Source organism: Pituophis catenifer, unplaced genomic scaffold, assembly GCF_029215685.1.
Source record: "Pituophis catenifer annectens isolate HBS135680 unplaced genomic scaffold, rPitCat1.0.hap2 SCAF_2, whole genome shotgun sequence".
Classification (NCBI taxonomy): Eukaryota; Metazoa; Chordata; class Lepidosauria; order Squamata; family Colubridae; genus Pituophis; species Pituophis catenifer.
Genome location: NW_027256882.1, coordinates 271,604,865 through 271,616,658, shown reverse-complemented (window position 1 = coordinate 271,616,658; position 11,794 = coordinate 271,604,865).

Below are 11,794 nucleotides of genomic sequence, written 5' to 3'. Positions count from 1 at the left end.
GCCCAAGTGCTCTGCCAGCAAAAACAGGCTCCCAAACTCAATTTTAGGCTGTGACAAACTCCTGAAACCCTCTGCCAGTGAAAACAGAGCTTGGGAGGGCCGCGCGTGGTTCTCCTGAGCTCCATTTTTGCTGGCAGAGGCCTTCACTGTTTCCAGGGTGGCCCCGCGGGCCAGATCTAAGCACCCCGCGGGCCGGTTCCAGCCCCCGGGCCTTGAGTTTGACATCCCTGCCATAGAGAATGTTTAGAAAGGGTTAATTATCAGCTACTTGGAGGAAGTGTGAAATAATTGAGGGAATAGTTAATCTATGATATGGATGTATCTCACTATTGCTGCATTTTGCATTAATATTTAGGTGTTTTTAATACAGTTTTGAGGAAAGTAGAATGATTTAAAATGTAAATGTGATTCTGAATTATATACCAAATTTTTGGTATCTATCATTTTATGAACAACTGTATTTAATCACCATGGGGCACAACAAACAAAACAATACTTTTATAATGAAATGATAGTGACATTCCAAATTCATAGTCTTGAGTTGATGATAGATATTTAGTCTCCTCTTATGAACTGGCATTCTACTAATATAAGGAAAACACTGATCATGTGATCAAAGGTGAAAGTTCTGCTTTTCTCTCCTCTTTCTTTTTATTCCCTTTTTTTAAAAAAAATATATTAAATATCCTTTTAAAGACAATCCTACTGGGAGAAGTTGGAGAGAGAACTCAGGATACTTTTCATACAAGTTGTGTGCTTTGCTACTGCAATACAGCTCCTTTCCTATTAAACAGCCAATTAATCTGTTCCCATGACATACTTGAAGATTTGAATGCATGGGGCGTGAGATTGAATCTTCTGGTGTTCTGCTTCTAGTAGAACTGAATCTCTTGGCCATTATCAAACTCTATGAATATATTCTACAAAGGTAGACTCACCCTGCACAGTTGGGAAGAAGTAAATACCTATTGTAATAACTATGTTGATCATTTTACTTATTCATTTATCTGAAAACTTCTTTATATTACCCTTCATCTTCCCAAGACAATATAGAAAGTATAATTTATATTGCTATATACAACAAAGCATCATTGGCAACAGAGAAAGGTGATAAAATAGTTTCCTTAATCTAACTTGAAGTAAATCAGTTTAGATTTACTTTGGGCAGACCAAAAAGTATTTTAATCATGCTATAAAACATAATCATAGAGCCACTGATAGGGGAAATATTTCATAACTGGCAAGAATAGCACAACAAGCACTTAAATACATTTAAATCACAAGGTTTTTTTTTCTTTAAAAAGCATATGAAAATTTTCTCAAATTAATTTTTTATGATGTTCTTCTGAGGTAATCTAGTAAACTTTCTGTCATTTGAATCTAGTCCTTCCAAATTAAATTTGTCCAGAATGGTGAGCAGATATGCGATCATGTGACATTCACAAATCTAAAATCATGAAACACATTGTGTTTAAAAGGATGGTTATCTTACCAGAGAAAATTAGTAAAGATAATATTTATTTGATTATACAAGTAATAACAGCTGCAAGGATTGTTTATGCACAAAATTGGAAAGCAGAGAATATACCATCGGAAGAAGTAATTAAATTTTTTTTAGATTGTGCAGAAATGAACAGATTATTATGATAAAAGAAAGAGAAGATTCAGAATATTTTAAGATATGGAATCCATTTTATCATTGGTTAGAAAAGAGATATAAATAAATAAATTAATAGAGATAGATAAAAATGTTACAGTTAGAATATTGTCTTAGTGGAGAATTTTTGTAATGGACTTGGCGAGAACAAAGATAGAAGAGATAATAGAAAATAAGAAGTTTTGTAGACAACACCTAGATGTCACATGGAAGAAATGAACGATGTACTAAATGTTTGTTTGTCTTAAAAAAAACAACAACTTTTTATTAAAAAAAAAAAGGATGGGAAGGAAGTGGATAGGTCAGGTATCTGCCTGAGCCAATGCTCTTTAACATTTTCATTATATACAGGTAGTCCTCCATTTATTTATTTATTTATTTATTTATTTATTTATTTATTTATTTATTTATTTATTCATTCATTCATTCATTCATTCATTCATTCATTTATTTGATTTATATGCCGTCCTTCTCCGGAGACTCAGGGCAGCTTACAATGCGTTAAGCAATAGCCTTCATACTTTTGTATGTACCTGCTTAGTAGGGCTTTCGGGCCCCCCTAAGTGGTGTTCTTTTTTATACAAAGTCAGCTTATTGCCCCCACAATCTGGGTCCTCAGTTATTTATGACCATAACTGAGCTCAAAATTTCTGTTATGAAGTGAGACAATCATGAAATTTTTTTTCCCCATTTCATGACCTTTCTTGCTAAAGTTGTTAACTAAATTACTGAAGTTGTTAAGTTAGTAACATGATTGTTCAGTGAATCTGGCTTCCCTATTGACTTTGCATGTCAGAAGGTCACAAAAGTTGATCACATGACCCCAGGACAATGCAACTGTTATAAATACCAAGTTGCCAAGCACTTAAATTTTGATCATATGACCATATGCTGCAATGGTCATCAGTGTGAAAAACATTCCTAAGCTGTCATTGTAAATTCAAATGGTCGCTAAATGAACTGTTGCAGATTGAGGACTTCCTGTATTTAAACAAGGCATATGTCCATGAAGAATTTCAGTCATCCAGGTAGAGTTGACTGGAAGTTAAGTCATGGCAACTGGAACAAAAAGAAAAGAAGTCCAGTTGCCATGACTCAACTTCTATACAAGATATTAGGAAAAAAATGCTCATCCAATTTTCAGACAACACAATTTAAGAAGGAGAGAGACAATATGGGGGTGGATGGAGGAAGAGAAACTTTGAGACTCAGTTAAGATGGATTTTGAAATATTTGAGCATTGGGTCTTACCCATCAATATTTGTTTTTAAATTTTGTAAATCTATATGTGTTTTAATATGGCTGTATACCGCCCTGAGTCCTTCGGGAGAAGGGCAGTATAGAAGTCAAATAAATCTAATCTAATCTAATCTAATCTAATCTAATCTAATCTAATCTAATCTAATCTAATATGCAGATGAACAGTAACCAATGTAAGGTTTTGCATTTAGGTAGAAACAGAGGTTAGGGAAAGAAATCCAGCAGGTTCTGACAGGTTCTGGAGAACCGGTAGCGGAAATTTTGAGCAATTCAGAGAACCAGCAAATGCCACCCCTGGCTGGCCCCAGAGTGGGGTGGGAATGAAGCTTTTGTGGTATCCTTCCCCTGGGAGCGGAGAGGGAATGGAGATTTTGCACTATCCTTCCCCTGCCACGCCCACCAAGCTATGCCCACCAAGCCACACCCACCGAACCGGTAGTAAAAAAATTGGATTTCACCACTGGAAAGAACTACTAGTAGTAATCTTATGCCCAATTTATAGCTTGCACCACTGTCTGCATATTTGTCTGCATAATCTACCTGTATAAATTTTGGTCAATTATAGTCCACTCTAGTTTTTCTTTTGCAAAGATAAAACATATGTTCCATACACTGAAGTCCTTTATTGGACATATAGGTTAATTGCTGGAGCAGGCTAATCATACTAATTAAATTTAAGCCTTAGGAAAAAATTACGACCTGAAAATAATATGTGCTTTACAGCATCATAATTAATGTTGTATATTGTGCCTAGTAGTTGTGCTTAAAACTAACTGTGACCAAACAATCATTTGTGCTCTTGCCAGGAGATGGGGCCCTAGGGAATTCTAAACTTTTAATGTTTTGAATGACTAGAGCTTGTTTCTAAAATGGAAACATCTTATATCTCCTCCCCTTTCCAAGTTTTATTTTTATTTTTTAAAATCAGCCTTCCCCAGACTGGTATACAGGTAGTCCTCGTGTTACGAATGTAATGGAGCCTACCCATTCCATTCATAACCTGAGGATTGGTGGGAGTGAATCTCGTACCTTGAACGAGATCACTCCCTCCTTTCACCCACGCATTCACTAATTGAATGTGAGGCTCGTTAAGTGCACATTATGTATTTCAGGGTGGGGAAGTCCATGGGGGACCTCCTGATGGAACAGGCCACCTGCCTAAGACACCCAAGGCCTCCCTGACCCACTGAAAAATCTCATGTTCCCCAAATTGCTTTCTCCCCCAACCTGCCATGCCGGGTCACTTACCTTGTGAAGATCTAGAAAGCAGTCTCCTCTCCAGCCTCATGTGTCCCTCTTCAATTCCATTCAGGCCTCCACAGGCCTCCCGGCCCATTGCTGGCCAAAATGAAACCTCCAGGGGCTGGATCTAGCCCTCCAACACTCCATTCGGCCCTCTGAGGGTCTTCCCCAGCCCGTTGCAGGCTGAAATGGAGCCTCCAGGGGCTGCATCCAGACCCCGGAAACTCCATTTCAGCTGGCAGCCGGCTGAGGGAGACTCACAGAAGGCCGAACAGAGCATCAGAGTCCCAGAGGCTCCATTTTGGCTGGCAACATGCTGGGCGATAGCTCTAGATGGAAGAATGGGGTGTCTGAGGGACGGATCCTCCCCTCAGTAGCTCCATTTTGACCAGCAACGTGCAGAACGAATGTTGCAGAGCCTCTGCGGTTGTTTGTAAGATTCATAGTTTCAGGCCTTGTTCACAAACACGAGGGGGCATTTTTTGCATAACTTTGAACATTCGCTAAGGGAACACTCGTAACATCTGTATTATGATCAGATGTAGTGTAACTTCCAGCTCTGAGGAATCCCATGGACCATGGAATCATGAAACCACAACTGCCTGTTAGCAATCTAAAAACCACGATCTAAATGTGAATAATGGCAGATGGGGGATTTGGATGCTGGAATTTAACGACTGAAGGTGAACATACATGTCCCTGGATAATGCTGCAGGATCCAATCTAGATCTATCACTGGGACAAGAGATTTTGTCTTCTGAGCGTTTGGACTTGTGCTGGAGTCCATCTTCAGGGAAGTCCTCTGTAGCTGGAATTTAAATTTCTGTCCATGAGTGTCTTTTAAATTTGATATTTATCCTGAATATGACTTTCCCACTCAGTAGAAACTGCTTCTTTTAGGATACACTTTGTTACCATTCTGTGTAACCTTTTGAGTCCATGAAGACATCACAAGTTCTGTTTTTACAAGCTTCCTTTTTATTGAGCTGTTCATTTTATCATGTCGCTAAGACTTATTTTTCTGCTTCAGAAACCCTCATTTATTTTTTAATATATTGAGCTTTTATGTTCTGTGGCTTTTTGAAGTTCCATTACATTTCAGCTTCCATTATATTTTCATTTGTTGGACCAAACAAGCAAATTTCCAGATGGGAAATGAAACTATGAGCTCCACCTGCTGTGAGCTTCTTCCAGTCATTTCTAATAGTCTCTTGTGATTCCCATGCTGTATCTTCTGCTCTAATTATTTTTTTTTCAGTTCCTTTGCAATGTCAGCATTTTCTGTGGATAGAGGACAATGACAACTAAATTACAATAGCAAAAAAAAGGAGAAGTGTTCATATATGCAACACATTATTATTATCTGACTACCTGTTCTGATTTTGGCATTTATTCAATTACTGCTGCCGCCTCATTTTTGTATGATTTTAATTCTGTATATAAATAAAAATAAAACACATATAACACAAATGTTAAAAAACCATTAAAATACAATTAAATAATTGGCCCAGAGAATGAAATTTAAAACACCCCAAATTCATAAGACAAATTTAAAATTTAGAAATTTTAAAAAATTTAAAAAGTTTAAAAGAGAGGTTAGGCCAGGCCGGCCTGCTGGAAAAGAAATGTTTTGATGGCACGGCGGAAAGCGCGTATATTCAGAGAACAAGTGAAGTCCACAAACTATGGACTGTCTTTACATGACATATTTAGCAGTAATTTACATGTCACACTGAATTATATTTGCACAGTTGGTTAAACCACAAACTGATTAGCTAAATACTGTGCAAAAGCAGCCTAATGGTGATTGTTCATTCTGGCTATTTTCAGCTGTCATACTCCTACAATAAATTACACCAACCTTCCAGTGGTTTCAGCTCATTAAGTGTATGTTTTATACTTATAGGTCATAGTTTCACTTCCCATGCTACAGCATCTTTCATTAAAAACAAAAACACCAGTGCAAGAGAAGCAGCGTTATCTTTGTAGCATTTGCAATCAGACATTTTGTAGCAGTTGCAATCAGAAGTAGGCCTACTTCTGATTATGAAGTAAGCCTGCATCTAATAGGCACTGAAACTTCAGACAGGACTATTGTACTCTAGAATCCTCCATTATGAAATGTTTCTTTAAAAAATAATGAAAATCTTCACATGGAAAAGAAGATGCTACCATTGAAAGTTCTTGCGTTATATCAGTAAGCCATATATTTGCACTAATTTTTCCCCAAGCCTCACCTTCCTTATTCTCCCCGCCACAGTTCGTGGCATAGCAGCAAAGCACAGCAAGCATAAGCTGACAGCTGACATATTGTTACATTTTAGGTATTTTATCAGCTTTTAACCTGCATTAACCTGCTTTATAGAGCTTAAATATACGGATACCTACAGATACACACACACACATCTCTAGAGAAACAATACACATATGCATATACCCTAATTAATTTCTGGTGAGAAAGTACATATATGTGTGCCCAGACACATGCACACAGGCCTCATTTTGTTCCATACACAGATGCTTCCTAAGGTCACTGCTGTTAAATGGCTAGAATTCCAGAAACCGTGCTATGCAGGCTTTCTCTACCATTGTAATTTTTTGAACCCAGATGCATGATGGGAATAAGTCATGGAGGGAAAGGATCCATCCATCAACATAAACCTCTGTTACAGTTTTTACTCAAGTTGTTAACCAAGGTGAACAGACCATGGCCATGTTTGGTGTGATGAAGTCAGGAAAAGAAAAAAAGAAAGAAAGAAAGAAAGAAAGAAAGAAAGAAAGAAAGAAAGAAAGAAAGAAAGAAAGAAAGAAAGAAAGAAAGAAAGAAAGAAAGAAAGAAAGAAAGGGAAAAGGAAAAGGAAAAGGAAAAGGAAAGAAAAGAAAAGAAAAGAAAAGAAAAGAAAAGAAAAGAAAAGAAAAGAAAAGAAAAGAAAATCAGACCAATTCTATGAGAGCAAATTAATTGTGGGAGAGTTCTTCTAAGATTTTGGTTTTGGCTTTTCTTTAGTTCAAGGTATAACTCTGGCAAACATGCAGTCATCCTGATCCCATAGTATTCCAACTACAGCAACAGGAAAGCTGAGGAACCATCAATTACTGACCCTCCTAATACAACTCCTGTAACTCCAACACACCAGTAACAATATAATGCAGTGTTTTTCAACCTTGACAACTTTAATTGTGCAAACTCCAACTTCAGAATTCTCCAGCAGTATGGATGGATAGCTTAAGAATTCTGGGAATTGAAGTCCGTATTTTAAAATTGTCTAAGTTAAGAAATAGTGGTGTAATGCTTGGGGCTGTAATGCAACTCAGCTAAAAAAACAACAGATTGGTGAAGATTGAGTGGTGGATTGTACTATGAACAATTCTAGGGAGACTTCCGGTGGCTCCGCGGATGCCGAGGACGGTCTCCATTGACCGCCAGCCACCCAATCTGTAAAAACCGCCCTGACAGTGCTAAACTGCTGTCCGGCGGTTTGAAAAAACTCTCCTTTGGGCAAAGAAGGAGAGGAGAGTCAGAGGGGGAGGGGGAGAGCTCCCCAGTTCAGCCCTCCCTTTGCTCCGGATCGCTGGTGCCTCTGTTAATCAGAGCCAGAGGTCTGCGTCCAATTCTGCCGGCAAACAGTGAGTTCTAATGATTTCTAACAAGGCAGACAGAGCGGAAGCAAGAGTGCAAGCTTTTTAAAAGAAACAGAACTTAACTCCGTGAATACATTGTTGCAAACGGAGCTCTCTTGAGCTGGAGGCTGGAGAGGAAGCCTTTGTCATGGGCGGAAGGGAAAGTGAAAGTTAAAGGGAAACTGCTTGTTAAGAGTCTTCTGCCTGAAGAGAAAACTGCTGGGGATTGAGAATAGCTTGAAGAGAGGACTGTTTATTTTGAAAAAACTCTGAAATAGACATTGTAAGACTGTTTATAAGACTTTGTGGCTGTAAAAGGAAAAAACTCATTTTAAAATAAAATGGCTGCTAAACAACTAAAGCCACCAACTTCTAAAGGGGGAGGAGGTTCCCCTGTAGTGACTCAAAAACAACAACTTCCGGCTGATACACAGTCACAAGACCTTAAAGAATTTATAATGGGTGCCCTGAATAATCAGGCAGAAATGATGAAAGAATTCTCAGAGGAGTTAAAGAAAATTAAAGATGTGGTGGAGGAAAAACATGATGCAATAAGAGATGACATTGTTTTTGCAGTTTCAGGACTGGCTAATCATATGTTAAAGATTGAGGAGAGAGTACGGGAAATTGATGATGCTAATTTGGAGCTTGCAACTAAATTAGGAGAGGTTATGATACAAACAGAGAAAGTGGATGATGAAATGGTTATGTTACAATACAGATCAATGGAATTTGCCCTGAGGCTGAGAGGTTTGAAAGAAAAGAGTGGTGAAAATTTAAAAGATATTTGTTCCAATGCTTTAGCAGAGCTGATTTCAGAAAGGCCAGAAGATGTGGCAATTCAAATGGACAAAATCTACAGGGTTAACTCCTGGCTGGCAAAACAAAGGCAGCTACCAAGAGATGTGGTGATTTATTTCTCAACAAGGAGAATTAGAAATGACATTCTGCAAGCTTCTTATAGAAACAAGATTAAAGTGGATGGACAAGAGCTGGTGGTCCTGAAAGAGCTTCCTCCTAAAATGTTATGAGACAGAAAGCAGTTTGGTTTTTTGGTGAATGAATTAAGAAACCAGCAGCTCCAGTACAGATAGGATGTCCCATTTGGGATAATAGTGACATACGCTGGGCAAAGACATCGCTTAAACACAGTTGGAAAGGCAAAAGATTTTTACGTCAATGTTTTAAAGGCTGGAAGGCCACCCTCACCAGGGGGTGCTAGAAAGCAATTGGAAATGATACAACAAGAGAAAGATGGAGGGCAACCACAAACTTATGCTCAAGCATTAGCTGGAGGAGCTAATTTGGAAGAAGATTTACTGTTGAGTGGGGGTCCACCACCAACCCTTGAGCCATTAAAGATGATAGAGCTGCCAAAAGAACAACGATTGACAAGAGCTACTTACAAACAACATCTGGCACGACAGCCTCAAGATTCAACCCAACAAGTCCAAAAAACACAAGCAGTGGGAGGAGCTAGGCCAAAGTCTAAAATGGCGGAGGAGATTCAGCTGATGCTCTCAAAGCTTGGAGGGCCCAGAGATGGCAAATAAATTCTTATCTTGGAATGTCAACGGTTTAAATTCTCCACAAAAAAGAAAGAAAATATTTCACTACTTGAAGCAATTTCAGAATGATGTTATTTGTTTGCAAGAAACGCATATTAAATCCTCAGATCAAAAGTACTTGATAAATTCGAAATTAGGTACACATTTTGTGGCATCAGCACCAGAGAAGAAAAATGGCCTAGTTATATATGTTAAAAGAGGCTTATTGGCCAATTTAATTGAGGCTGACACTCAAGGTAGATATATTGCAATCAAATTAACAACACAGAATGGGAAGCTGCTTGTAATTGGAGTATATGCACCTAATCAACAACAAGACAAATTTTATAAACTTTTACATACTAAAATACTACAATGGGATTATAGATCTTTACTTCTAATGGGTGATTGGAATGGGGTAATAAATACCCAGAAAGATAAAAAAAGTCTTTCCAAGATACCCATGCGTGCTAAGTTGCCTAAATCTTTTTTTGATATTTTGGAGGATATGGAGCTCAGAGACATTTGGAGAGAAAGGAACGTATTGGAAAGTGATTTTACTTTTTTTTCAGATGGGCATCAATCTTTTTCTAGGATTGATTTTATATTAACCACAAATGATCTTTTTTCTAGGGTGAAGAATATGAAGATATGTCCAAGAACTTTAACTGATCATAGCCTGGTTTGGGTGGAACTAGAGCAGGAAAGAGGGAAAAGGAGGTCTTGGAGGTTAAATGAGAATTTATTTAGATATGAAGATAACCTGAGTGAACTTAAAAAACAAATGAAACAATTTTTTGTTAACAATATGAATAAAGGAACCTCAATGGAGATGGTATGGGATGCGAGTAAGGCATATATGAGAGGAACATTAATTTTCTTGAACAATAAATATAGACTAAAACAACAAAACAGACGGAAAGAGATAGAGGAGGAAATTAAAAAGAAAGAACAATTGCTTATAATTAACCCGGGAGATAAAAAGGCAAAAGATATGATTAATATCTTAAGAGATCAATTTAATATGTTAATGGCTGGGCAAGTAGCAACCAGCATACAATATGCCAGACATAATACATTTTGTAATGCTAATAAACCTGGGAGATGGTTGGCTTATACGATGAGAAAAAAACAAAAATCACGTGTCATAGACAAGATAGAATTTAGAGGTAAGGAGATTTATCAACAGAATTTAATAAAAAAGGCTTTTTTGGAGTTCTATACAAAGTTATATGCTAAAGATGTAATTCAAGATGTTGATATTGATAGATATTTAAAGATGGAGATTCCTGAATTAACGCTGGAACAGAGAGAGAGATTGAATCAGCCAATAACTTCCGAGGAAATTGTTGGGGCAATTAAACAATTAAAAATAGGTAAGGCTCCGGGAACAGATGGACTAACAGCTGTTTATTATAAACATTTACAATCTGAAATGCTAGAACCACTCAAAATCTTATTTAATAAAATACAAGTAGGAGGAGGAGTACCACCTTCCTGGAAAACAGCCTTTGTCTCACTAATTCCAAAGGAGGATCAAAATTCCATCAAACCTGAGAATTTTAGGCCAATTTCACTTCTGAATACTGATTATAAGATTTTTGCTAAGATATTAGCTAATAGATTAATGCCAGTTATGCAACAAATAATTCATAATGACCAGTCAGGGTTTATAAAAGGGAGACAAATGAAATATAATGTTAGACAAATTGTAAACTTATTGGAATATTTGGAAAAAAATATTCAAGTCCCTGCAGCGTTTATATTTTTGGATGCAGAGAAGGCATTTGATCGCTTGAACTGGCAATTTTTGTTTAAAATAATAGAGAAAATGCACTTTGGGGAATATTTTACACAATCAATTAGAGCGATATACCAGCAGCAAACAGCACAAATTATAGTCAATGGAGGTCTAACAGAGGTTTTTAGAATTGAGAAAGGAACAAGGCAGGGGTGTCCTCTGTCCCCTTTGTTGTTTATTTTGACTTTGGAAGTACTATTGAATAAGATACGTGACTCAGAAAAATTGAAGGGTATTGTAATTAGACATCAAGATTATAGATTAAGAGCATTTGCAGATGACTTGGTTGTTACCTTATCCCAACCTATAGAGTCGGCTCCATATATATTGGATATAATTGATCAATACGGGAAAGTATCAGGATTTAAAGTTAATTCACATAAGACAAAGATGATAGTTAAAAATATGTCTATACTTGAAAGAGATAAACTAGCAAGATTAACAGATTTTGAAATAGTTAAAAAGGTTAAATATTTAGGAGTATACATAGCAGCTTCAAATACAAAATTATACAAAAATAACTATGAGGTTCTTTGGCAGAAGGTACAGAAGGATATGGAGAATTGGAAAAAAATACAGTTGTCTTTATTGGGAAGAATTGCAGCAATTAAAATGAATGTGTTACCTAGATTTTTATTTTTGTTCCAAATGATACCTGTGCTTAAG